Source organism: Sminthopsis crassicaudata, chromosome X (assembly GCF_048593235.1).
Source record: "Sminthopsis crassicaudata isolate SCR6 chromosome X, ASM4859323v1, whole genome shotgun sequence".
NCBI classification, from domain to species: domain Eukaryota; kingdom Metazoa; phylum Chordata; class Mammalia; order Dasyuromorphia; family Dasyuridae; genus Sminthopsis; species Sminthopsis crassicaudata.
This window is the reverse complement of record NC_133623.1, coordinates 31,844,560-31,869,587: the sequence shown is the minus strand read 5'-3', so window position 1 is coordinate 31,869,587 and position 25,028 is coordinate 31,844,560. Positions and strand designations below refer to the sequence as shown.

Genomic DNA, 25,028 nt, shown 5'->3' with positions numbered 1-25,028 from the left:
TATTATATTCAGGCACTTTGGGTTATATAGTCTTTTTTTTAAAAAATATGGCTTTTTATTTACCAGATCTATTCATGGGTAATTTTACAGCATTGACAATTGCCAAACCTTTTGTTGTAATTTCCCCCCCTCCCCCAGATGGCAGGTTGACCGATACATGTTAAATATGTTAAAGTATAAATTAAGTACAATATAAGTATACATGTCCAAACAGTTGTTTTGCTGTACAAAAACAATTGGACTTTGAAATAGTGCACAATTAGCCTGTGAAGGAAATAAAAAGGGGCAAAATAGAGGGATTGGGAATTCTATGTAGTGGTTCACAGTCATCTCCCAGAGTTCTTTCACTGGGTGTAGCCGGTTCAGTTCATTACTGCTCTAAGGGAACTGATGTGGTTCATCTCATTGTTGAAAATGGCCTCATCCATCAGAGTTGAGACCCTAATACTTTTCAAGGAACCCAGGTCACCTGGCCTTGGGAATGATGTAGTCACCTTAGGATGTAATTATTGGGAGTAATGTGGGGAAAATGAAATTTATTGGAGAATGTGGTGAAAGAAAGAAAGCTGGGCCTGATGTCTTCACTCAGCTGTTCTCCAAAGATTTTTCTCATGCAAAAGTCTGAGCTTATATCTTGCACCTGGAGTCAAATGATGAGCACTTCCTAGTAGTTTCATGAGAGATGAACAGGGGTCCTTGTTAGCCCCATTACCAAACGTCCCACTGATCCTGTGAACCCCCGTCCCTTGATGTCAGTCACCCTGCTGTGTTCTGGGCTCCCTAAATCCCTATATATTTTACCTGCTTGCTCCCTGCTCTTTGGTACCTCCTTTGCTTTAATTGGCATTACGTTCACAATAAAAATCTACCTCTTGGTTTGGAGATAACCTAAGCCTCCCCAGTTCTTTTGCGACACCTGCATCACTGGTCCAGAATAGCTATATTCTGGGGTCCCACTGAACCCCGACAGACATACTGCCCTCTTCACTAAGCTCCTCTTTGCCAGTTCTGTCCTCTTGCTGTCCATATAGTATGGACATAATGGCTTCCAGGGATGGGGATTATTAAGATCGGGCTTCCTGTGGATGCCGTTGGTGAAGAGCCACCGCTCGGATCTCACTCCAGAAGAAATTCATTAAAATTGAGATGGGAGCAGTCATTTCACCCAGCCTCAGTCATTTCCACTTCTTTCCGAGGCTTCGTGTCTGGCATATCAGCAGAACCGGCTATTGTTAGTTAATTCTAAGTTGCAAGCGCGGTGTGGAAGTAGAATGAATGACATTTTCCCTTCTTTCCCTCTTGCTTTCTACCCGATTTCACTTCCTCCCTTCTTCTCCCTTCCCCCACTTCCAAAGAAATTGTGGAGGAAGATTAAAGGGCTTCCCCAGGGATTACACAGCTAATATATGTCTGTAATGGGACTTCATTTCAAGTCTTCCTGACTTCCAGTTCCCAACTCCCAATAAGCATCGTGGGATTTTAGTGCTGTGTAGGGGAAAGAACTCTGATCTGGGGGAGGAGGGGGCTGAAGGCGCAGCTTACACTGATAACTAACTAGCCATATAACTTGAAGCAAATTACTTCCTCATTCTGCTCCTCAGTTGGACTAAGACCCCTTCCAGTTCAGACATTTTATGGTAATGAAATGCTATAGAGGAGCTAAGACCGATAAGAGGAAGACTACCAACTTGGCTGTGTGAAGCTGTATATCACTCAGTGTATCGGGTTCATTTTAGTACGTTTTATTTTATTGCATTTTTAAACTGTTGGAGTACACGAAATAGCCAGTCTGGAAGTGGCCCAGAATGGACGGTTTTAAACACGAGTAAAGGGAGCATCGCTCTGATGCTTTGCTCCCCTCTAAACTTCGCTCCGATGCTTTGCTCCCTTCTAACTCAAGACAGTGAAGGAAAAGTCGGCTATCTCTAACCATGAAGAACCTTAAAGTGACGGCCAGATGGAGAACTACTGTACTCAGAATGGCTTTTTTTTTCTTCTTTATCTCATCTTCAGACACTTTCTATGCTCTTCTTCCCAGTTTAAACTGTCTGGAAGGTCTTTTGCGGTAAAGACCCTAGAGGAAATTGCTATTGTGGCTTTTCCCGCATAAAACGAAAAAGAGGAACTACCTCAAGGAAATCCCGGGGTTCTGAACTACATTTCCCAGGAGATCCCGTTTTGCCTCTAGTGCAGTTTAGAAAGTGAAGTTACCCACTCATCCCCGCCCCGCCCCGCCCCGCCCCGCTACATTGTACACTACAATTCCCAGCAGCTCTTGGGGCTTCCCGGGCCCTCCAAGACTGAAGAGGTTTCCCGGCAGCCATAGAGGCAAATTTTCCCAGCCAATCACGTAAGAGAAGAGAGACCGGGACAAGGAGGGGACCCTTTCCTGTCGCCTTAGTTTTAGTCCACCCAGCACCGCCCCCCCGATTCCCACCTCCTCCCTACTCCGTCCCCCCCCCCTTTCCAGCTGGTCACGTGACAGGACCCCCTTTGCGAACCCGTGGGAGGAGAGGAAAAGGAGAGGGAGGGGAGGAGAGGGAGGCTGGCGGGGTGGGGAAAGGGAGGAGGAAAGGGAAGGGGGTCGTGAGGGGGCGGAGTGAGGCCCCTGGCGCTGAGCAGCCTTGGCAACAGCAGTGGTGGCGGTGGCCGGGGCCGAGGTGCGTCAGGCAGCTGGAGCAGCCTTGGCTCCAGCTCGGGAGGCGAGGACACTCCTTTCTGTGGAGTTGAAGGAAGAGGCGGCAGCGGATCCCCGAGCTTCCTCAGCCTGACTCCTCGGCCTCCCTGCCCACAGGCCCCAGCTGCCCCTTTCGGGACCCACCGACGGACGGCCGGACACACGCGCGGGCAGCCTAGCGCCAAGGTGCGGAACGCTCGCTGTCAGGCCCAGGCCGGGGTGAGCGGGCTAGCTGGGCACCCACGTGCTTGCCCCCTTCTTTCACTCCTCTTTTTCTTTGCCTTCTTTCCTTTTTTCTTTTTCTCCTCTCTTTTTCCTCTTGCCCCCTTTTCTCCTCTCTGGTTTTCTCCCCCTTTCCATATTTTTCTCTCCTTCCTTTCTCGAGACCCCCTCTTCTTTTCCTTTCCTTTTCCCCCGTCTTTCTTCTTTCTTTTCCTCCATTTCCCAATTTCCCCTTTCTTCCTTTTCTTCTTTTCCTCCCTTTTAATTTCTTCATTCTCCTCTTTCCCACGTCTTCTCTTTTTCTTCCTTTCCTTCTTTTCCTCCGTCCTCCTTTCCCTTTGAGCTCTTCTAATCCCCTCCCCTCAGCCTCCCTACACCTGTCCTAGCCAATGTCCCCAGAAAAGGAAAAGGAAAGCTCAGAGGAAAAAGACATGAGAGGGGGTAGCTAAGGGTGGGTGGAAAGAATGCATTTTTCTTGACTTTGTAGTTTTCCTGGTCAGTCATCCTTGGGATCAGTTTGTATTTATTGGTGTGGGGATCAGCACAATTTCTTTAACCTGTTGCTTTTATGCTCAGACACGTTTGATTTTCTGGTGTTTCATAGATCATAAATGGGTAAGAAAAACGGAACAGGAAACCACTTTTTCATCCCGTGGAAAGGCTTTAGAGAAAGTTGTCCCTGGAATTCCACAAACTCCTAAGTATTCTAAATAGGGAAGCTCGGGCACTGGCTCCTGCTGTTTGTCCTCTCCTCCAATGTCTCTATTGAAAAATGGTTAGGGTTTATTCTGTTTTCCTTTTGAAGTTGCTTATTATATGATGGCATGCAAAGAGCCTTGGATTTATTAGTTCAAAGACCTTCCTTGGAGTCCTGGCTTTGCTATTTAATTCTGTGAGTCCCAATTTCTTCAAACACAAATTGAGAGGTCTTGGACTAAATGATCTCAAAGGCCTCTTCTAACTAAATTCTATGCTCCAATAATGTTTTGGGGGCAAACATTTTGCCAGATAACGTGCACAAAGCCTGTCACCTCTCTTCTAGAAGTTAAAATACTTCAAATCCATATGGAAAAACCTTTTTTTTTTCCTACTTACAGACTAGGAAATCTGCACTTAACTATAAATAAGAAAACAGCTTTTGAGTGTGAGCTTTTCCCTTACTTTGAGAGACTAAATTGTCCTTGAAATTAAGGGGAGATTTGAGAGAGAACTTTAAGAATGATTGCTATCTCATACCTCTTCTTACCCCAGTTACACTTTTATTTGTAGCCAGAAGTATACAATAACAAGGATAATCTGAATTTCTTGTCTTTAATTTGCTGTATGTTCAGGAAATCCAAACTATTTTCATATATCCCTAAGCAAACATGATTAGAAAGATCTAAAGTTGGAAGGGACGGTAGATAACTATCTCGTCCAGAATTAACATGACATCCTCAATAATTGGTCAAGCTTTTGCTTGAAGACCTTCAGGGAGGGGACATTTCCTACCTCTTGAGTCAAGCCTATTCCACTTTTGGATGGTTCTGATTGTTAGGAAGTTTCTCCTTATATGTCATTTCTGAATCTAACTCATGCCTTTGCTCCTAATTCTGCCCTTGTTGGTCAAGAAAAACTGGTCTTATCTTCTGTAGGACAGCTATCTCATTCCCCCTAAGCATTCTCTGCTTTAAATATCTGTTGTTTTTTCAACTATTTTCTACTGTACGCTCTTGGGACCTTTCACTCTTCTTATTGCCCCTTTCTGGGTGCTCTCCAGATTTCTAAAATGTGATACTTCTAACTGAATGTAATGCTCTAAATGTAGTGGGACTATGGCACAGTATGGTTAGACTGTCACCTTCCTAGGCTTGGATTATATCCCTTCTCTAATGTGGCCTCAGTTCCCATTGAGTTTTTTTTTTTGTTGCTGTATAAATGTGTTGAGAAGCACTATAGCATAGTGGATAAAGAATCAGTCTTGGAGTCGGGAGAATTTGGATCCAAGCCCTGATGCTGAAATAACAATCAATTAGAGCACATTTATTAAGCGCTTCCGATTAGCACTTATTTCCTGGAAAGACAAAAGTGAATTAGTCTCTGCCATCTAAGAACAGTCATACATACACAAATATACACACATACATATATATATATATGTGTGTGTGTGTATATATATACATATATATATATATATGTATATATATTACACACACACACACACACACACACACACACACACACATAGCAGTTAGATATACATCACATAGAGCACTGGGCCTGGTGTCAAGAAAACCCTGACTTCAAATCCGGGTTCAAACATACTAGCTATGTATTTCTGGGCAAGTCACTTTACCCTATTTATCTCAGTTTCCTCATAGGTAAATGAACTGGAGAAGGAAATGGTAAACCACCTCAGGACCTCTGCCAAAAAAAAACCCCAAGTGGGCTCACGAAGAGTCGGACAAGACTATAAAGACTGAACAATGACGATGTATACATACCTGTGTATGTGAACATATATGCATGCACATGTATACAACACATACAGAATATACACAAAATAAATTCAAGATAGTTTTGGTAGGAGTGTAGTAGCAGCTGTAGAGGTTTGGAAAAGTCTCATGAGGAAAGTAGTGATTCAACTGAGTTTTAAAGAAAACCAGAAGGTGCCTGAAGTGAGGAAGGAGTGAATTCTAAGTGTGAGAGACACAACCCAAAGGTGTGGAGATGAGAGATGTTCCGCACAAGTGGAACAGCAAATAGGTTAGTGTGGCTGGATAAACAACAAAGAGAGAGAAGTGAAATAGAAAGGTAGGAAGGAGCTGAGGCCGAATTGGACAGATCTTTAAACAGCAAGCAGAGGAGTTTGTATTTTATTCTTGAAACGACAGGAAGACACAGGAGTTTATTGGGGAGGGTCAGGAGATTGACATGCTTTCCAAATATGTGGAAGGTGGATTGGCATAGAGGTAGGTTTGAGTCAGGGAGACCAAAGAGAAAGCTGTTGCAGTCATTTAGGTCCCAGCTTCTTAAACTGGTTCATGTGACTAAATGTGTGTAGGGGGTGGGGTGGGGTGGGGTCACAAAATTCTGATTTCTCATCAGCAAATGTTTGATTTGTATATCCTGGGGTCATTCTCTCTGGCTCAAAGAGGTTGCCAGGGGAAAAAAGTTTACGCAGCTCTGGTCTAGGAAAGACAAAGGCTTGAACTTAGGTACTAGTTATGTGAGTGAGAAGGGGATGGATTTAGGGAAGGTTGTAGAAAAACAATAGTTGTTAAGTGATTGCATGAGTGAGAAGTGAGGATGACCCTGAAGTTATAAAACTGGGTAACAAGTATGGTGGTGCCTTTGACGTTAATAGGGAAATTTGGAAGAGGTGTAGGTTTTGAGGGAAGATGAGTTTTGTCTTATATGAATTGAATTTTAAATGCCTATAGGATATCTAATTGGAAATGTTTAGGAGGAAATCGGTGATGCAGGCTTGGAACTTTGGAGGGAGATTAAACAGAGTTGGATCGCATGATGTCTCCCAAAAACCTAGAGAAAAGACACCTTCTAGAAGAGGGTGATTAAGGGTATAAGAGGTTGATGAGGGGTCAAGAAGGACCCGAATTGAAAAAAGACCATCACATATGGTCTTTAGATCATTGGTCACTTTGGAGAGGGCAGTTTTGGCAAAATGTTGAAGTCAGAAGCCAAGATTGCTTTTTTCAGGGAATTTAGCTGACAAAGAGAGTAGAAGTACAAGATGATAGGATAGAATGTAATGAGGATTTTTTGCAAATGGGAGGGACTTGAATATATTTGTAAGCTGTGAGAAAGGAACCGATAGGGAAAGATTGAATATTAGAGAAGGTGAATGAAAGTAGAAGCATTTTACTGGAGGAGAAGAAGGGATAGAATCAAGGGTAAGTATAGAGTTAACTTTAATGAGAAGGACCACCTTTTTAAGACTGGTATGGAAGAGGTAAGAGTAAGATCATTATCTCAGGGGGTTGTGAGAGGAAGGGGAGAAGAGGGAGTTTTTGCTAGGGAATCTCAAATTTTTTTCCAAAAATTTTGAAGCGAGAGCCTAAGAGTGTATGTCAAGGGAGATGCTGTTAGAGGCTTGAGGTATGAAGGGAAGGCTGGAAATGCATGTGGGGAGCGTGGTGGAAAATCATTTTGTTGTTGCTGAGTTTGTTTCAATTGTGTCCGACTCTGTGATCCCATTGGAGGTTTTCTTAATAGAAATACTGGAGTGGTTTGCCATTTCTTTCTGCAGCTTATTTTATGAATGAGGAAACAGAGGCAAACAGGGTCGAGTCACTTGCCCAGGGTCACATACCTAGGAAGTTTCTGAGGCTGGATTTGAACCCAGGCTTTCCTGACTCCAAGCCCAGTGTTCTATCTACTGCAGTGTCACCTAGTTGACCGGAAAATCAGTTAGGGAAAAATAAAAGATTTCTTGCTGCATGGAAGCCTCCATGGAGATTAGATAACATAAGTTTGTAGTGTATCTAGTCAGCACAGCTGCAGGACTTTCTCTGGCTCTATTCAACAGCTCACAGTAGCTGTCAGTTAACTTCTCAGTGCTCCAGACAACTCTAAGTCTGTAAGTCACAGAGAATTGCTAATCTGTGACAAAATCACAGGTTGCCTTTTTTGCCTGACCCAATGATGTTACCATTTTTGAAACCATTTTGGGGGCTGCTTTCAGAATCAGTTTGAGCCACACTAGGAAAGTGGTTGAGCCCAAATTATTTTCCTGAGACTGAACACATTGTTCACCAGTCTTGGCTTTCTGTGATCTTAGGATCACATCTTTAGAGCTGGAAGGGACTTAATTCTTCAATTTACAGATAAGGAAACTGAGGGCTGGAGAGGTCAAATGGCATATCCAAAGTCACACCTGAGTGACAGAACTAGAATGTGAACCCAGGTCCCCTGACTCCAAATGTGGCATCTTTTCCACTATATCACATTGGCTCTGACCTTTGGGTTTTGTCAAAAACCAAATCCACTGTCAGGGGTAAAGATCTGCAACTGTTGAGTATATTCAGGAGATTATGCTGTACCTCATAGACTCTAGGAAGGTACAGAGATGTTTTTGAGGAAGATTATTAGAGCATTAGAATAAAGTGTGCTGTGGTGGCTGCTTAAAAAGAACAATGATCATCTGGATGTGCAAGTTGCAGAGAACTGTATAAAAAACATTATTGAGGAGTTGTATGGTCATTAGAGGAAGGGAGCCTGATTGATCAAAGCATAGCAGATGGACGGAGAAGGGGATGGAAGCAAGAAATGTTGGAGAGAAATGGAATTTGGCAAGTGATTTCCTGTGTGAGGAGAGTGGGGAGGATAGAGAAGTTTTGAAACTGGGGAATGAGGCCAGTGATAACCTAGACCTTAAGAGAGAAGTTGGGAGGAGTTGGAGGTGTTTAAAGTCAGTCCATAGTCTAGTGGAAAGGGCAGGGGACTTAAGAGCCAGAGGACTTGAATTGAAATCCCAGATATCCCACTAAGTGCCTCTGTGACCAATGAAAAGTTTGGACTAGACTTCTAAGACCCTTCTGGTTCTGATTTATAAAGCGTGTGAACCCTAGGAAGGCCTCTATTGGGCTGAGTAGTTTTCCTTTTTGTAAGATTTACAGAGGCAGGGACAAGAATCAAGGAAGATGAGAAGGTGTTGATTTCTACCAGTAGAGTAAAATGTTTCTGTCAATGAAATAATGGATTCTTTGAAACTGAATTTTTCAGTCTTATTATTTAACATTCATGCATGCTTCAGGTACTGTATTAAACTATTTGTTGGTGAGGATTATTGGTGGTGGTATTGGGTTTGGGCAAATAGCCAAATTGGAGTGGAAATCTACCCAAACCAAAGGGTTTCTTTAGATTCCTCATTTCACACACTTAATTGATTACATCCCATGCATTTTGTCAATTTTTCTAACTTATTCATAGGTGAAGAAAATAGTCTTTAAATCAGCCATGTGTGCTTTTAATTCCTTTTCAAGAATCTAGTTGTCACTAGTTCAAATCCATTATCTTGTAAGCCAGAGATATCAAAATACCCCATTGCAATCTACAACCCTCTCCAATGCCCATTGTGGTCTGAACCAGATTAAAGTGTTTGCGGAATATTTAATCAAATAAAAATATGTACAACATAGATAATGTTAATATATCATTTTCTAAGTCAGTCTGTGGCCCTCAAGATTCTTATGTAGTATTTTATACCCCTGTTTCTGTTTCAGTTTGATACTGCTAACTCTAACTCTAAATTAATTCTCAGGTCCACACAGATCCTTTTTTATAGCAAGGATCGTAGCATTTCAGACTGAGAAGGACCTTAAAGACCCTGGAATCCAAGCCTGCCTTTTCATAAATAAGAAAGCTGAGGACCAGGGAGGACAATATGTCATAAGAAGTAGAACTGGGATCCAAGCTCAGATTAGCTTCTAATATATTAATCCTGCATTCTCCATTTCATCCTGCTAAAGATTTCTTTTCTTCTCTGGATTTATCAGTCAGCAAACTTTTATTAAGAAATAGAATCAGGCTCTAGCGTTAAAAACATAAGTGATAAAATAATTCTTCCTCTCAAGGAGCTTACGTTCTAGTAGAGAAAATAACAAGTTCATATGGAAATATAGAAGGAATAAATATAAAAAGAATGCTAACAAAATTCAAGGTAGTTAAATATGTTATGCAGAGACAGAAAATCAAAAAGGTTTTGTATAGAAAGTAGTACTTAGACCATGCCTTGGAGGAAGAGAGAAATACTAGGAGGCAAGGATGAAGAGTGAAAATTTCTGGCATGGGAAATGCCAATATAAAGGCACAGGTAGGGGCGATAGGGTGCTGTGTGTGAGAAATGGAAAATTTGGCTGGACTATTAGAATACGAGAGGGGAAGTAATAGTACAGTGAAGCTGAAAAGATAGGTTGTGTCTAGGTTGTAGAGGCTTTAAAAAGCAGAGGAGTTTCTATTTCATCTTAGAGGTGATAGGGAGCCCCTGGAATTAAATGAATAAGGGAATGACATGATCAGATCTATGCTTAAGGAAAATCACTTTTTAACAGCTTTGTGAGGAATGGACTGGAGTAGGGAGAGACTTGAGGCAGGAAAGCCAATTAGAGGATTGCAAATGTCTGAGAGAGAGGTTATGAGGGCCTGGACGAGATGCTAGACAATGGTAGAGAGAAAGAAGGTAGATGAGTGAGATAACACGGAAGTAGAAATGGTAAGATCTGGCAATTGGTTGGATACATGTGAGATGAGAACGAGGATTTGATGAACCTGTGAGGCTGAAAGAACGCTGGTGGCATCAACAAAAATAGAGAAGTCTGGAAGAGGCATAGGGTTGTGGAACTAGACAATGAGTTTTGTTTGGGGCCCTTGGACTTTGAGATATCTTCAGGACATCCCTTTGGAAATGGAGGCTTGAAGCTCAGGGGAGAAATGGGAGCTGATTAGATAGATCGTCATCTGATGATAAAGCCATGAGAAATGATGAAATCACCAGAGAATGTAGAGAGAGAAGAGGGCCCAGGACAGACTTTTATATAACACCTAATCAGGGGCATGATATCGATGATGAACTAACCAGGGACACTTAGGAAAAGATACAGGAACAGGGTAGAAAAATCCAGAGAAGAGAGTCTTGGGGAGAAAATAGTGCTTTAGCAATGTCAGTGCAGCAGAGAGATCAAGAATGATGTCGACTGAAAAGTCATCAAATCTAGCAGGTCAGAGATCATTGACAGCCTTATGCTTGGAAGCTGCCATCTGAGCTGAGCTTCCATGTTTGTGTTCTGGGGAGGGGGGGACTGTCAGAAGTTTACCTTTGCAGGATTCCAGTTTATTCTTGAGGATTTTGAAAATCATAATTGGTTTCCAGAGTTCTCAGCTTATCCAGATGAGTTTAGAGTGCTAACAAAAGGGCAGTGTTGCTGGATTTAAAAAAAAAAAAAAAAAAAAAAAAAAAAAGAAATGTATCTATGTAGTACCTTTTCATTTCCTAGTTCCTTCCTTCTCTCCACTTCCTCCTCTCCATTTAAAAATGCTTCAAAGTAAATATTGCCTTTTAAAAACTTGGTGGGGGAAAAAAAAGACTCGATGAAATGATTAAGAATATAAGCATTTTCAAATTGTTTTTGAACAGAAATGAAAGAGGGAAGTCTAGTAAGACACTGTCTCAAGTCACTGAAAGAACATGTGATTATAATTCTAAGAGATCTCTTAAATGTCCAAAAACAGGAAATTTTCAGTATGGACAAAAGGTTTCACAGACCACAAATTCAAATAATTTCTGAATGTGAGGTGACATTATCAAAAGTTCTTCAAAAATATCAAAACAATAATGGGGGCCCTTGATTCTTTTGATGATTCTTAGGTAATTGTCTTCTCATTTCTGCCCTTTCTTCTAATTCTTTTTTAAAATAGGCTTTTATTGATGCTTTTTGTTTCTGCATTAGTAATTTCTGATGTAAAATAATTTCCCCATCTCCTTAGCCTAAAATTTGATCCTTTTGTGACAAAGAAAGACAAAGGTTAAATATAAATTACTGATGAGCATCTGACTTTGCAAACATTTTAGCCCTTGTAGTCTTTACTCTCCTGCATTTCTGCTGTTTCCTTAACAATACTCTCTTAGAGAATAACTTTCGGTCTTAAATATTTGTCAATTCCTATATGTTTATGTATCAGACTTATAGCAAAGACACTTGACACAAAGGTTTTTTCCTCCATCTAAAGGTTTCTTTTCTCATTCTGTCTGCACTGGTTTTGTTTGTGCGAGATATTTTAATGTTATATAATTGAAATTGTCTATTTTGTCTTCTCTGATCATTTCCCTCATATAGTTAAAAATTCTTCCCTTGCCTATAGCTATGAGATGTATTTCCTTTGTCATCTTTAATTTTTTAAAAATGATTTATCTTTTTATTTTTAGGTTGCTTATCTGTTCAGAGATTATTGGGGGATATAGCATAAGATGCTAATCTGTCAAACTGCTTCCCACTTTTCCCAACAGTTGTTGCCAAATAGGGAGTCCTTCCCTTGGTAATTTATGTTCTTGTATTTAGCAGACACTGGGCTATTGTTTTTAATTGTTTCTAGTTCTTGTTTTTTCTAGTCTCTTCCACCAATCTACTTTTCTGGTGTATGTTTTTAACCAGGACCAAAGCTTTTTTGGTGATTGCTGCTGTTTCAAAATGTAGTTTGAGGTTTGATCATGTTGCACTCCTTTTGTTCCCACTTCTAAAAGTTATTGAAATGAAAGACCTTTTGTTTTCAAACTGTGTGTTATTATTTTGTCCAGTTCCACAAAGTAACCCTTCGGTAATTTGGCATGGCACTAAATCTATAAATTGAATTAGTATCAATATTTTTACCATATTGGCAAGGTCCAATCATGAGTACTGAATATCTCTCTGATGATATGTCTTTATTCTAAAAAGTATTTTATAGTTTAATTTATACAAATGCTCAGTACAGTGTCTAATACATAGTAAGCGCTTCAATAAATATTATCAGTCTTCTATTTATCCTGTGTTTTGGTGGTGGATTTTTTTTTTTTGTCCAGACATATGGTTTCATCAGTATGAGGAACTCCCTTTGTAGAAATTTCCTGTCCTATTGGTGATCAGCAACTCCAAAATTGAACATGCTGCTTGCTTGAGCCACTGATTACTTCTGAACTGTAAGACTAGTCTATCCACTTTGCCAGTCTGTCTCTGTCTCAATAGTTCTCAGATTATCTTATACATTTTGTATTTATTTTGAATTCTCTTTCTCTTAGCATTTTTTCTAGGTTTTGTTATTCTACATAGAAATATCAATGATTCTTGAGACTTTATTCTGTATCTTGTTATTTTACTAAAGCCATTAATCTTCTCATTTATTTTCTTCACCTAGTTGCTGGGGTTTTCTAAGTAAACCATATGCAAATAGATATGATTTTCTCTCCTGATTGCTTCTGTTTATGCCTCTGATTTTCTCCTCTTGATTGCTCTGGCTAACATTTTAAAAAAAACTATTTTTTTCATTTAACAAGCATTAATTTTCTTTCACTGCCTATTCTCCCCAGTTGGAAAAAAAAAAGAAAAGAAAAGCCAAAACCTTTGTAACACAAATACTCTTAGTTAAGCAAAAAAGAAAAGTCTTGTATTGGCCATGTCCAAAGCATTCTTCATATTGAGTCTGTCACCTCTCTATTAGGAGGTGAATAACATGCTTCTTGAATCATGATTGGTCATTTCATTGATTAGATTTCTTATAAGTCTTTCAAAGTTGTTTGTCTTTACAGTGTTATTATTATTGTATAAATTGTTTTCCTAAATCTGCTCACAGAACTCTGCATCTATTCATGCAGATCTTCCTAAGTTTCTCTAAAAATATTTTTCATCATTTCTTATGGCAAAATAATATTTCCTTACAAATATGCCATCGTTTTTTCAGCCATTCCCTAATTGATGGGTACCCTTTTAATTTCATATTTTAAATTTTCTATTACCAAAAGATCTACAATATTTTTGTATGGATGGATCCTTTTCTTCTCTCTTTGATCTTTTTAGAATACAGTATAAGCCTAGTAGTGTTATATCTGGATCAAAAGATATGCATGTTAATGACTTTGGGAGCATAGTTCCAAATTACTTTCCAGAATGGCTTCACCAACAGTGAAATCATGTGTCTATTTTCCTATAGCTTTTCTAATATCATCATTTTCCTTTTTTGCCTCTCTTTGCCAGTCTGATGGCTGTGATCTGACTAGCATTTTTGAACAGTGTCAGATGATAGTGGGGAGAAAGAGCATCCTTAATTTTTCCATGTTTGTATTAGAGAAACTTCCATTGGTTCGTCATTGCCAGTATTGCTAGCTCTTGGCTTTAACTTTAGGCTTTTAATCCTATTAATGAAGGATCTTTCCATTTCTGTATTTTGGGGAGAGTTTTAATAGAAATGAATTCTGAATTTTGCTACAATATTTTTATGTAGTTCTTTATTTCTGAGATTCTCTATTCATGATCCAATTCGCATACAAAACCAAGTGCCAGTTTTTCTACAAAATTGTGTGTGCCATTTTGTGTTTATCAGCTTGATTCTTCTTCCTTATTAGATAACCAGTATATAGCTTTTGAAAATCATTGAGGGTTGATTGACTTTTCCTCTAAACTTCTCAGTATTTATTTCATGGTTCTTAGCTCAGTGCCTAGAAAAAAATACCCCCTTCCCCATCATCATGAACCAGATCAATAATGCTTTTACCTCCATAATGCTTTACCTGAACCCTAGACTTTCCAGTTGAAGGTGATTTTCTTTTACATTTCTAATAGTACATTATTGAGATCTTTTCCTAGCACTCATCTCCCTCTCCTCTGTATCACCAATCATTTCCATGTTTAATTGCCCATCACTTTGAGAATAGGGTGTTATTTGTAAATTAAGGTGAAAGGTTGGAATGGATTGGTGGAAGACCCACGTGATTTCAGCCTGGTAGAGAACCTTTACCAATGTAAATCTATAACTTAATGTCTTAATTGCCAAAACACTAATAATCTGGCGCTCTTCCAGGTTACTTTGGGTTTTAGATATCCTAGAGATACCATAAATACTTGTAGTGAATGTCCCAGAGCTTTCTATGTGGATGCCCCATGTCCCACTCTAATTAGTAGTGATGAATTAAATTTGTTCCCAGCAAAAGTTGCCATATGTTTGGGCCGCTGTCATATTTGCTGATATGGGCCAAAGGTAAATTAGGAGACATTTTGTCTCTTCTTTTGGTCTCATGACCAGGGTATATGACAGTAAATGTAGCTAGAGTCAGAGCTAGCAGCTGTAGAAGTTATAAGGCTTGAACAGGAGGAGGAGGAGGAGTTATAAGGCTATCTTGAATTAGAGAAATCTTTTGAAGTGTGTTCTTTCTCTAAAAATGAGCCTGTGTTGAAGTTTCCCATCTTTTTTTTTTTAACTTACTATTATTCATAGGCTTTTGCTGCTGTTTCCATGTCAGGGTTGGTAAATGGAGCTATTTCTTGGTTTCTGGATCTCTGGTACAGCTTCCTCTATGGTGAGAACTCCAGTCCAGCAAGCCTTTGTGACCTTGGACAAACAAGTGGACCCCCCTCCTCCTCAGCTTTCTCATTTATAACTTAAGGACTAGATGATCACCAGTATTTATTATTTCATACAAGGTATCACATGGACAAAAGCAAACATTATCATTGTCCTTCAACAGCCTCTATTCTACCTGAGGAATAGGATAGAAGAATAAGGGTAGCTGGCCTTGTTTCCTGATCTGCCATGCCCTTTCAGAATCGGTAATATTAGATGAATACAAGAGACTTCACAATCTCCCATTTTTGCCTGATTGCTTTAAAGGATTGCAAAATATTTTACATCTGTTATCTCATTTGATTCTCATAGTCTTAGATGTTTTATTGCCTCCATTTTGCAGATAAGGAAACTGAGACTCCAAGTCTAGGGACACACAACTAGTAATTATGAGAGGCAAGATTTGAATCTTTTTGTGGTTAACTCACTCTCAGACCCTTTACCAGTAGTATTCACCCATACTTGCATCACAGACAATATCAACAGGCTGTGTTATTGCTTCTCTGACCCAGACAGGCAAACATTGGTGCACTTTTCCATTTCTCATTCTTGTCGTGCATGTTTCTTGGACAGTAAAACTAGAAGCTTGAGAGAGATCCAGCCTTCTCCTTTAATATATCACCAATTTGAAGAAGCCTGGGTTTCTACATTTAAAAGCTTACTGCTTCATGCTTGCCTGGAGATCTTTTTGCTTTTTTGTTTTCCTAGGCTCATACTAACCTGACCAAATACTTTGCCCCTTTGGGTAATGGTAGGCTGGTCAAGGCTTAAGAATATTTCTTGTACTTGATGTCGGTACTGATTTTCTTTCTGCTGATGGAACTGTTACCTGTGGTAGTACCATATTCTGACTTTTCTCTGGTCCCCCTTGAGATCACGATATGAGTTGATCTCAGCACTACCTGTTGCATTACCAGTGCTGTAATGAGGAAATAGCTTTGTTAAACAAGACCCTTTTTTGTAATTGTTTGTCATGCCTCTGTGTGCAGAGGCCGCAAAGCATGGGTGCTTCAAATGTTTTCAATCCAGCATCCCAACAGTAAAAGACTTTTGAACATAATCCCACAACAGAGGTATCATATTAGTACACATTAGTAACATATTAGTCTAGTACTACATATATATATATATATATATATATATATATATATATATAAAATTTATATAACTTATAAACATGTATTACTAATAGGTTATATACATTATGAAACATACACAAAAATAGAAATTAAAAAGAATGAGATGAAAATTTTTAAATGTTTATTTCACTAATGACACAAAAATTCATTTTACTAATGGTTCAGAAATGATTTTCTTGTAAATATATAATAGAATTAATATTTCTCTTACTGAAAGCAATGCGATTCAATATGACACATTATTTTTTTAAAAAAATTTTTAAATCCTTATGTCCTTGAGGCAGTAAGGTGACCTTGTAAATATCTGTTCATAAATGGTTATTAAATGTGATCTTGCAGATGAATTGTTTTTAAGCTACTTTTTATTGAAAAACACCCAATACAACAAGCGAGTAATAGGTCATAAGTCACTGCCTTGAGAACTTTTCAGCAGGAGTCATATTTCTTTGTGTGTCACTGAACACAATCCAGCAATAACAAGCAGGAGTGAATGGCCTCTGATTCCAACTGAGGATTAAGTTTCCAGGATACATCCTTCCTTTTTTCTTAATGTGGTTCTGCTAATAGATAGCAGTATACCTTAATTTAGTTTCTGATAGCTATAAATGATTGATTGCAGGACATTCTCCTTCCTTTTTCTTGGTTCATAGTCTTTCCTTTCTTCAAACTCCTTTCCTCATCAAGGGGTACATGTTGATGTTCCTCTGAGTCCCCTAACTTCCCACTTTCTCAATCTGTTTAACTGCCATGACTCATTCTTCCACTCTGCCTCAGCCCTGCGCAGGGATGCTCATCACCCCTGATCTCACCATCACCCAGAAACGCACCCCTTCCATGTTCAGGAACTTTTCCTTCAAAAATGGCTTGCTATTTTTAAACTACTACTACCAAGATCTGATCCCCTCATCGTTCAGAAGTATGCCAGACCCTCATCCCTGCTCTCAATACACCCTCCTTGCTTCCCAGAAAAGCAGACAGTCACTGCTTGTCAAGGAGCTCACATTCTAATGGGAGAGATAACATGTAAAGGTGGTTTCAATTGTGAGACAATTGGAAAAAGTACCTTGGTCCTTAGGGTGCTGTGGCAAAGTGGATGGTAATGCACCTTCTTTAATGTCATTTCCTCTGATAAAATCTTATCTGTTTCTGATGTTGAACCATTTGGCAGTGCCAAGGCAGCTTGCTAGTACAGTGGGTAGAATGCTGGGCCTGTAATCAGGAAGATTCCTCAATTCAAATCTAGACCTAGACACTAGCCATATGACTCTGAGCAAGTCACTTCTGTCTTTCTCAGTTTCCTCAACTGTAAAGTGGGGATAATAATAGCACCTACCTCCTAGGATTGTTAAGGAGATCAAATGAGATATTTATGAAATGCTTGACACGAGTAGTTGGTACTTAATAAATGCCTGTTCCCTTTTTCCCCACCCTTACCCCTTACTCCCAAGGACTTTGATGTTGAGAACTTTCTTTTCTTGGTTGTTGAAGAGGTGGGGACCAGAGAATACGGAAAAGGGAAGAATAACTAATAATAAGTCGGAAAAGGCAGTTTGTAGCCAGGTAGTTAAGTATGTTAAATGCCAAGTGGAAGAGTGTATGTTCAAAACTTACTAGATTTTGCTGAACTGGTGGGGACAGGGGATGTCTGTTACTGGGTTCTGCTTTTGCTTTAGAAAAATAGCTTTGGCAGCTGTGTAGGGGATGGAGGAGTGTGGGGAGAGACTTGAGACAGAGACCAATTAGAAAAGGCTATTGCCATAACCACCAGCTGATCTGGGGGCAGGAGGTAGGAAAGATCATTATGATGATTTTCCCAGTGGCATCTGTGTAGCTGTTACTGTGGATGACTTGTGGCATTTGCTTTATAACTACACTAAATAGCCAAAGCCTAGGACAGAAGGGAGACGGTTAGGAGCCTTCACAGTGGAGGGGCCAAAGTTAGGGGAGTATTAAGAGAGAAGATATAAAGAGATAAGATATACCAGTTTTAGAGGCAGATCCCATTGGCTGTTGTGCACAGGGTGGGGTGGAATCCCCCTTCCCACCCTCCATTTGATCACACACCACTTGGCATCATGTCAGATCCCCACATCGAAGGTCTCTGATATCATCAATAGAGTGCAGGATGTGGAGTTGGGAAGAACCAGATTCAGATTCTGCTACTGACACTTCTGATCTGGGTGACCCTGGACAAATCACTTCACCTTTCTGAAGCCGCAGTTTAATCTGCACTATAATACCTGTGGCACCTGGTGAGATAATATGTGTGAAGTGCTTTGCAAACTTTAATGTGCTATATGAATGACACATTTATGCCATCATGCTTTCCTTACTATCGAAGCTGATGTGACAGAGGATTAAAAGGGATCCCAGAGGTCATCTAGTACAACTTCTGGGAAAATGCCCTCCCTAAAAGGCCTGACAAGGGACTGCCTTGTTTGAGCATCTCCAGGACCAGGAGCTTACGGACCCTCTCGGTTTGTGAAAAGCTTTAATTGTCAGTAAGTTCTTCATTGTTTGGGACTGAAATTTGTCTCCTCCTAATTTCTACCCATTGATTCTAGTTTTCATTGGGGCTACACTGAGCATTATTCTTCTTTCATATGTGTTGGAGTACACTGTCTCATCCCTTCCAAATCGGTCCCTTCAGTCATTGCTCATACTTTCCAGATCCTTCACCATCCCCTCTTTAGACAAATTCTGCTTTCTCATCTGGAAAAGAACAGAATATTATGGGAGGAGTATCACAAGGATAGTAGTAAGAAGGATCTAGCAGGACTCTAGTGGGTCCAGAGATCAGCCTGGTATTACATGCTCCAACCCCAAAGTGCAATGACAAAAGTGGACAATGGGCATTAGTTCCTCAGAGATAAGATGGCATGGGGTGAATGAGCAATTCAGAATGAGGTGGGCTATAGAAGAGGGATGAGAACCCAGTTCTGCAATTACTGATTTTTAGAACTGGAAGAGACCTTAAGAGAATATACAGGATTTGGAGTCAGAGATCAAGGATTTGGATCCTGCTTCTGCAGATCTCAGATTAGTCACTTCACTTCCCTGGGCCTCAGTTTCCTCATCTGTAAAATGAGGGACTTAGGCTAGATGGCCTCTAAAGTTCTTCTGACTCAGAATCATAGTGTACCTCATCTTGCAAGTCTGGCTTGCGTGAGATTTTAGTAAAACATTAATATCTAATTAGTTGGCACATCTATACTAGTAGGCCAGTAGGGTCTAACCTCTACAAATGCTGACTATGTGGCCAAAAGTCTGGGTTCACTTGGCTCCTTAAAGCTGAAATTGAGATTCATGTGATTTGAGCATACTAGTGATTAACAGAGTAGAACCTTGACCAGGTAGGAGGGAGAACAGTGAGGAGCTGGGGAAGGACAGTGGGGGGAAATTGTGGGATAGTTGGGTTTTTGGCAGCCTTAAATCATGCTTTGTAGGTGGTTTCTACTCTTAGTGTTGTTGGTCCTGGAACCCAGCCTGAAATCTTTCTATCTGGCAGGACAGTGTTGTCTCAGTCAAACTGACTGAGACAAAGGCCCTTTTGTCCCGTGTCTGTGTATTTCACCTACTAGTTTTAGAGCCTTCCTGTACATAACCAATGAGAGAGCGCTTAGAAACACACACATTTAAATCACTACTTGAATTAGCATCACTTTTTTCACAGTATGTCTCCTGTGGACCCTGAGAGAGAATAATTAGCTTTTTAAGTATCAACGTAACTTGTTTTCCCTTTAAAAATCTCCTTAAAGAGTTTACATTCCCTTGGATATACAACACATAAAACAGATAAGATGGTTTTGATGATAATACTGAAACAGTAGTCACTGGAAATTTTTTAGATGTCTTTTTCATATGAAATTGTTTTTTCTGCTCATGACATTTCTCTTATATTGAGAAGTGTTTATTTTTGCTTGATATGCACGTCATCTATGTTGAATAGTAATAGTAAATGTCTTAGTATTTGCTTTTATTTTTCTTTTCTTCTTAGTTTTAAGTCTTCAGATCAGAAAATACTTCTTTCAATATGATTATGATCATTCCTGTTTTCTTTGTTTCATGTGGTTTAGCTCGTTATAAAACTTATTTAACATAAATAGGAGAACTCACATGCCCCTTTCATATATAATTAAACTGTATTATTGCTTTCTTGCCATCAATTAAACACACACACACACACACACACACACACACACACACACACACACACAAATATACCCACAAAGCACACTTGTACTACATTTGTCTCTTTCAAAGGTATTCTTCAATTTTGCTGTAATAGTTTGTGAAACCTCTTTTTAGAACTATTAGTATTTTAATTAGTTACTCCCCAATATTTAGGACTTAAACTAAATAAAGCCATACTTAAACGATATGAAATGAAACTATTGAGAAAAATTTTTAATTGTCACCATCACCTTACTGCCATTTCTGGATATGGATTTGAGCTTTAGATAGTTAAACTTCTATAATTCATGTAATTGCTTCTTTGTGGTTTCTGATTTTTGTCTTCACTTTAAGAAAATATTTTTGTTTTTTCAAGCCAGCTTTCATACTTGCTCAACACATTGATTCAAATCAATTTGTTTCTAGGTAAGTGACATCAATATTTTGCTTTTAGGCATTTCTGAAACTGCTGGATTTACTTGCATTTTGTTGGAGGATAGTCCTTAAAATGAAATACTCTTTCTCTAGAAAATCAGATTTTGCTTAAAGAAAAACATACTAACCCCATTAGGTATTTGTTATGCAATAATCCTGATGTTATATAATAGCTAATTATTTTTTAAGTATCTACATAAGAGTCAACTTTTTGGTACTATTGCCAACTCCGATAAAATGAAACAATAAGTCAGAAAATAGTTGTTGAACTCTCCTTTATACTTAGTTCTACCCATGAGTCCTGAGGATTAGCCACTATTCATTTAATTGTCAGGTAAGAGGGAAGTTGGCATTAGGTTGATGGGAACCAACAAATTAAATCAGAGGCTGGAGCCATTTTAAAAGGACAGTGGAAAACTGTGGCAGGACATGCTGCCCTTTTCTCTACAGTCCAGAAGGGTTTGGGGACTAGTGGGAGAAACTGATTCTTCTCCTGTACGTGGCTTGTTGGCAGTACAGAGAGTCCAAGTGTCCATGTAATTATTTTTGAAAATGACTGTTCTTTTAAACCTCTCCTCATTGATAATCTTTTTAGCTCTAAATAATTCAAAGAGAAGTTTTTTTTTTAATTCCCAAAGATAATATTGATATTGCTTAAGCTCTGGCAGCTTTTCTCAAGTTTGAAAGGCTTTGAGTACAGACCTGGTGATGGATTGTCTGTCTGGCATCTGAGGATCAGCCAAGTTAAGTTTGGAAAAGCTCATCACCGGAAAGTTGGCTGTGAAAAGATTTTTGTTTTCAGCCACAGCAACTCAAGAAACTTTCTTCTAAGTGTTTAGGAGCTACCAAACGAAATGGTGGAAGGTTTCTTCTTAAAGATGAAACTGTGGATCGTTCAAGTAATAATATTGGTGATGATGAGAAGAGATAGCATTTTTATAGTGCAGAAGAGGTTAGCAAGGTATAGCCTGGGGGCCAAATCTAATCCTCAATCTGTTTTTATATGGCCCACATACTATGAATGACTTTTACAATTTTAAAATATGATAAAACTTTATTTCAAAATGTAAAAAAAAACCCAAACTATTCTTGTCTCATTAGCTATAAAAAAAAAAAGGCACCCACGAAAAGGGGGAGAGGGCACTGTCAATTTTCCAGTTCCCAATGTAGTAGTGCATCAAAGTTTGTATAATACTTTATATGTATTATCTTATTTGATGCTTATAAAAATCCTGTGAAAAGTATTTTATTTAAGAAAGCTAGTAATGTTAATTGTGGTGATGCTTACCAGAAACATTAATGGAACCCTTGCTTTCAAGGAGCTAACAGGGTACTTGGAGAGATAAAATATACACATGTGAATCTGAGAAGTATTCAAGTTGGTGTGCCCAAGTAATAAGTAAGCATTAAAAAGTGCAGCATGTGTGATATGTTTAGGAAGTAGGAGTAGGGAGAGATTAATGTGGACAGAAGTAGTTGAGGGAAGCATCATGGAATAGATGAGACAAAGTGGGCCTTGAAGGATTGTTAGGATTGTGATGAGCAGCCAGGTGGTACAGCGGATAGAGTTCTGGAGTTCAAATATGACTGTAGACACTTATTAGCAGTGTGACTCTGGGCGAGTCACTTAACCCTGTTTGCCTCAGTTTTCTCATCTGTCAAATGAGCTGGAGAAGGAAATGGCAAACACTCCAGGACCTTTGCCAAGAAAACTGCAAAGGAGGTCATGAAGAGTTGGACATGTGACTGGACAACAACAAGAGACGGCCCCGACTTAAATGGGAGGTTTGTAAGGTAGTGGGAGTTCAGATCTAATAGACAGGTTGTGGTCAAATTCTAGAGAGTCCTCAAAAGCAGGCAGATTTGATGTGCTAAGAATTACAGAGCAGCAACCAAGACTTTTGAGGAAAAAGACATGATGAGAGTAGTGATTAAATGAAGGTTGAATTAGAGAAAGGGTAGGCAGGAATCAGAGAAGTCAGTCAGCAGGCTATTGCAGTCATTCTTAGAGGAGATGAGGACTAGGAGAGTGACAAAAAGGGACAGAGATCTAGGCATGTGGAAGGAAGGAAATGCTAAGAATTAATAACTGAACATGAGAAGTAAAAGAGAAGAAAGAGTCAAAGATTATTCTAAGGTTTTAAGTCTTAGAAAGTAGGAATGGGATGGTGCCATTTATAGGAGAGAGGCATTTGGGAGTGGAAACCAATTAATTAAGTGGAAGAAAATGAGTTTGAGGTCATGTAACATCTGAGAAGAAATGGACTTTGGGTGAGGTGGCAAGTAACAGATTTAAAACAAATACAGGAGTAAGTCTTAGAGGGAGAATATCTATCTCATATATAGAGAGAGAGATAAGTAGAGAATGAGGAGAAAGGGAAAAAAGAACATTTGATAAATATCATTGTGTTTGGGCGTTTTTTTATCTTATAAGTCCCCACTCAGTATTTAGGGAAGAAATTATTTACAGAACAATTTTCAGCCCTTTTCTCTCAAAAAAAAAAAAAGGGGGGGGGGGCTGTTTTTGCATCTGCCACTATAAAGACCTATTCGGTCTAGTGCTGCAGGGGATAAAACTAAGACCAGAGACAGCAAATGAGAGAAACCCATTTCAGTTCTTTATAAGAAAAAACTTTCAATTAGAGCAGGTCCTGATAAATATCATAGGATCAGAGAGTTGTAGATTTAGACTTAGAAGGAATTTCAGAAACCACCTACTCCAGGGATTCTTAATTTGACTCTGTTAACTTTTATAAAATAGTCCTTTTTGATAACTATTTCAGTATAATTGATTTTCCTTTGTAATCCTACATGTTATTTTATGCATTTAAAGCCATTATTCTAAACATGAATCCATATGCTTTATCAGAGTGCCAGAAGGTGTCTGTAGTACAAAAAAGGTTTTTTTAGCTTTTTCATTTTCTAGATGAAGAAACCGAAACCGAGAAATTGAATGATTGTCCTATTGTTGTACAAGACTGTGAGCCTGCTTATTCATCAGCTCAGTTAGATGACCTTCTAGCACTAAATCTTCACAACAACTCTGTGAGATGCAGATGAGGAGACTGAGGCAGGCAGAGGTGAAGTGGTTTGGCCAGGGTCACACAGCTAGGAAGTGTCTGAGGTCAAATTGGAACTCAGGTCTTCCTTACTCCAGATTCAGTGCTCTGTGCACTGTGGTACCCACTGCCTCATGCATGCATAGTGAGAGAGAGGTTCAATTAATTACCCTCAAGCTCCCTTTTGACTGTGATTCTATATGTGAGTAAGCAAGGAAAGTCACTGTTGAATTCATAATAAAAAATGAAAATTCAAAAATCTTTTCAAATAAGATGTTAGTGCATAAGTTAAAAATAGGCTATTATGTAGAACTTTGCCCTTTCCTTGTTACTACTGCTGTTGACATGTTAACATTTAAAATGTTTTTGCCTCTATCTAAACTTTTACATGCAGACATTAAAAGTAATTTCCCTGGAATATACAAATTTAGGGGGAAATTCAACAAAAACTGTTCTTATGATATAGAGTCAGCAGTTCAATTCAGCAAACATTTTTTTTAATGTACTTGCTGGATGTAGTGGCTGGACGTGCCAAGTGATTGGCACAACCTGATCTCTTCTTGTTCTTATTTTAGACCTTTGTTCATACTCCGATATTAAGTCCCATGGTGATGAGTTGACTGATTCCACTTAAGTCTGCCTGTGTGTGGGTGTATGATGGGGGTGGGAGGAGGTAATATCTTTGGAGGGTGGCTTTTGGATATTTAAACTTAGTTAATATAATAACTAATGTCTTAGTTATATAGAAAATTGCTAGTTCATGTAGAAAACTTCCTAATTTGTTTTTCTTGTGCCTTCCTACTTCCTTTTTGTGTAATGGTGCCACAGATAGGAAAAAAATGTCATTCAGAATTCACACTAGTACTTTTACCTGAAAGCATGTAGGCTTGGGACTGACAGTCTTGTGGTTGGTAACTTGGATCTCAGGGGGTCATAAACCTTGGGTTTGACTCTCTTAGGCTCAGTAGGCGGGATGACATTAGGATGGTGCGTTCTGGTTCTGATCACAGTAGGCTTGGTAACCTTAGGGGTTATATATTTTTGTGGTGACTTTGAGCTCCATGCACTTGTAGATTGTGGGTTTGAAATTCTTAACCTTGAAGATTGTGTTGTTAAAGGCTTTGTTCACCTCTTCTTGGCTGCAGGCTGTCGTGGTAGGGTTAGTTTTTGCTACTATATGATATGTGCCAGTGGTATCATTGGGTGAAAGGGTATGCACACTTTAATGGCTTTTGG

General features: G+C 39.2%; 1 protein-coding gene across 2 annotated transcripts in view; it reads left to right on the top strand.

Moving 5' to 3' along the window:
• Positions 1–2,610: 2,610 nt before the first annotated feature.
• Positions 2,611–25,028, top strand: part of MTM1 (myotubularin 1) — a 95,415-nt gene continuing 72,997 nt past the window's right edge. The window contains exon 1 of one of the 2 annotated variants that reach the window (XM_074278509.1): positions 2,611–2,863. The gene's annotated coding sequence lies outside the window, so the exon portion shown is untranslated. Of the gene's footprint in view, positions 2,897–25,028 lie in introns of both variants that reach the window. The other variant, XM_074278511.1, reaches the window with a different exon arrangement.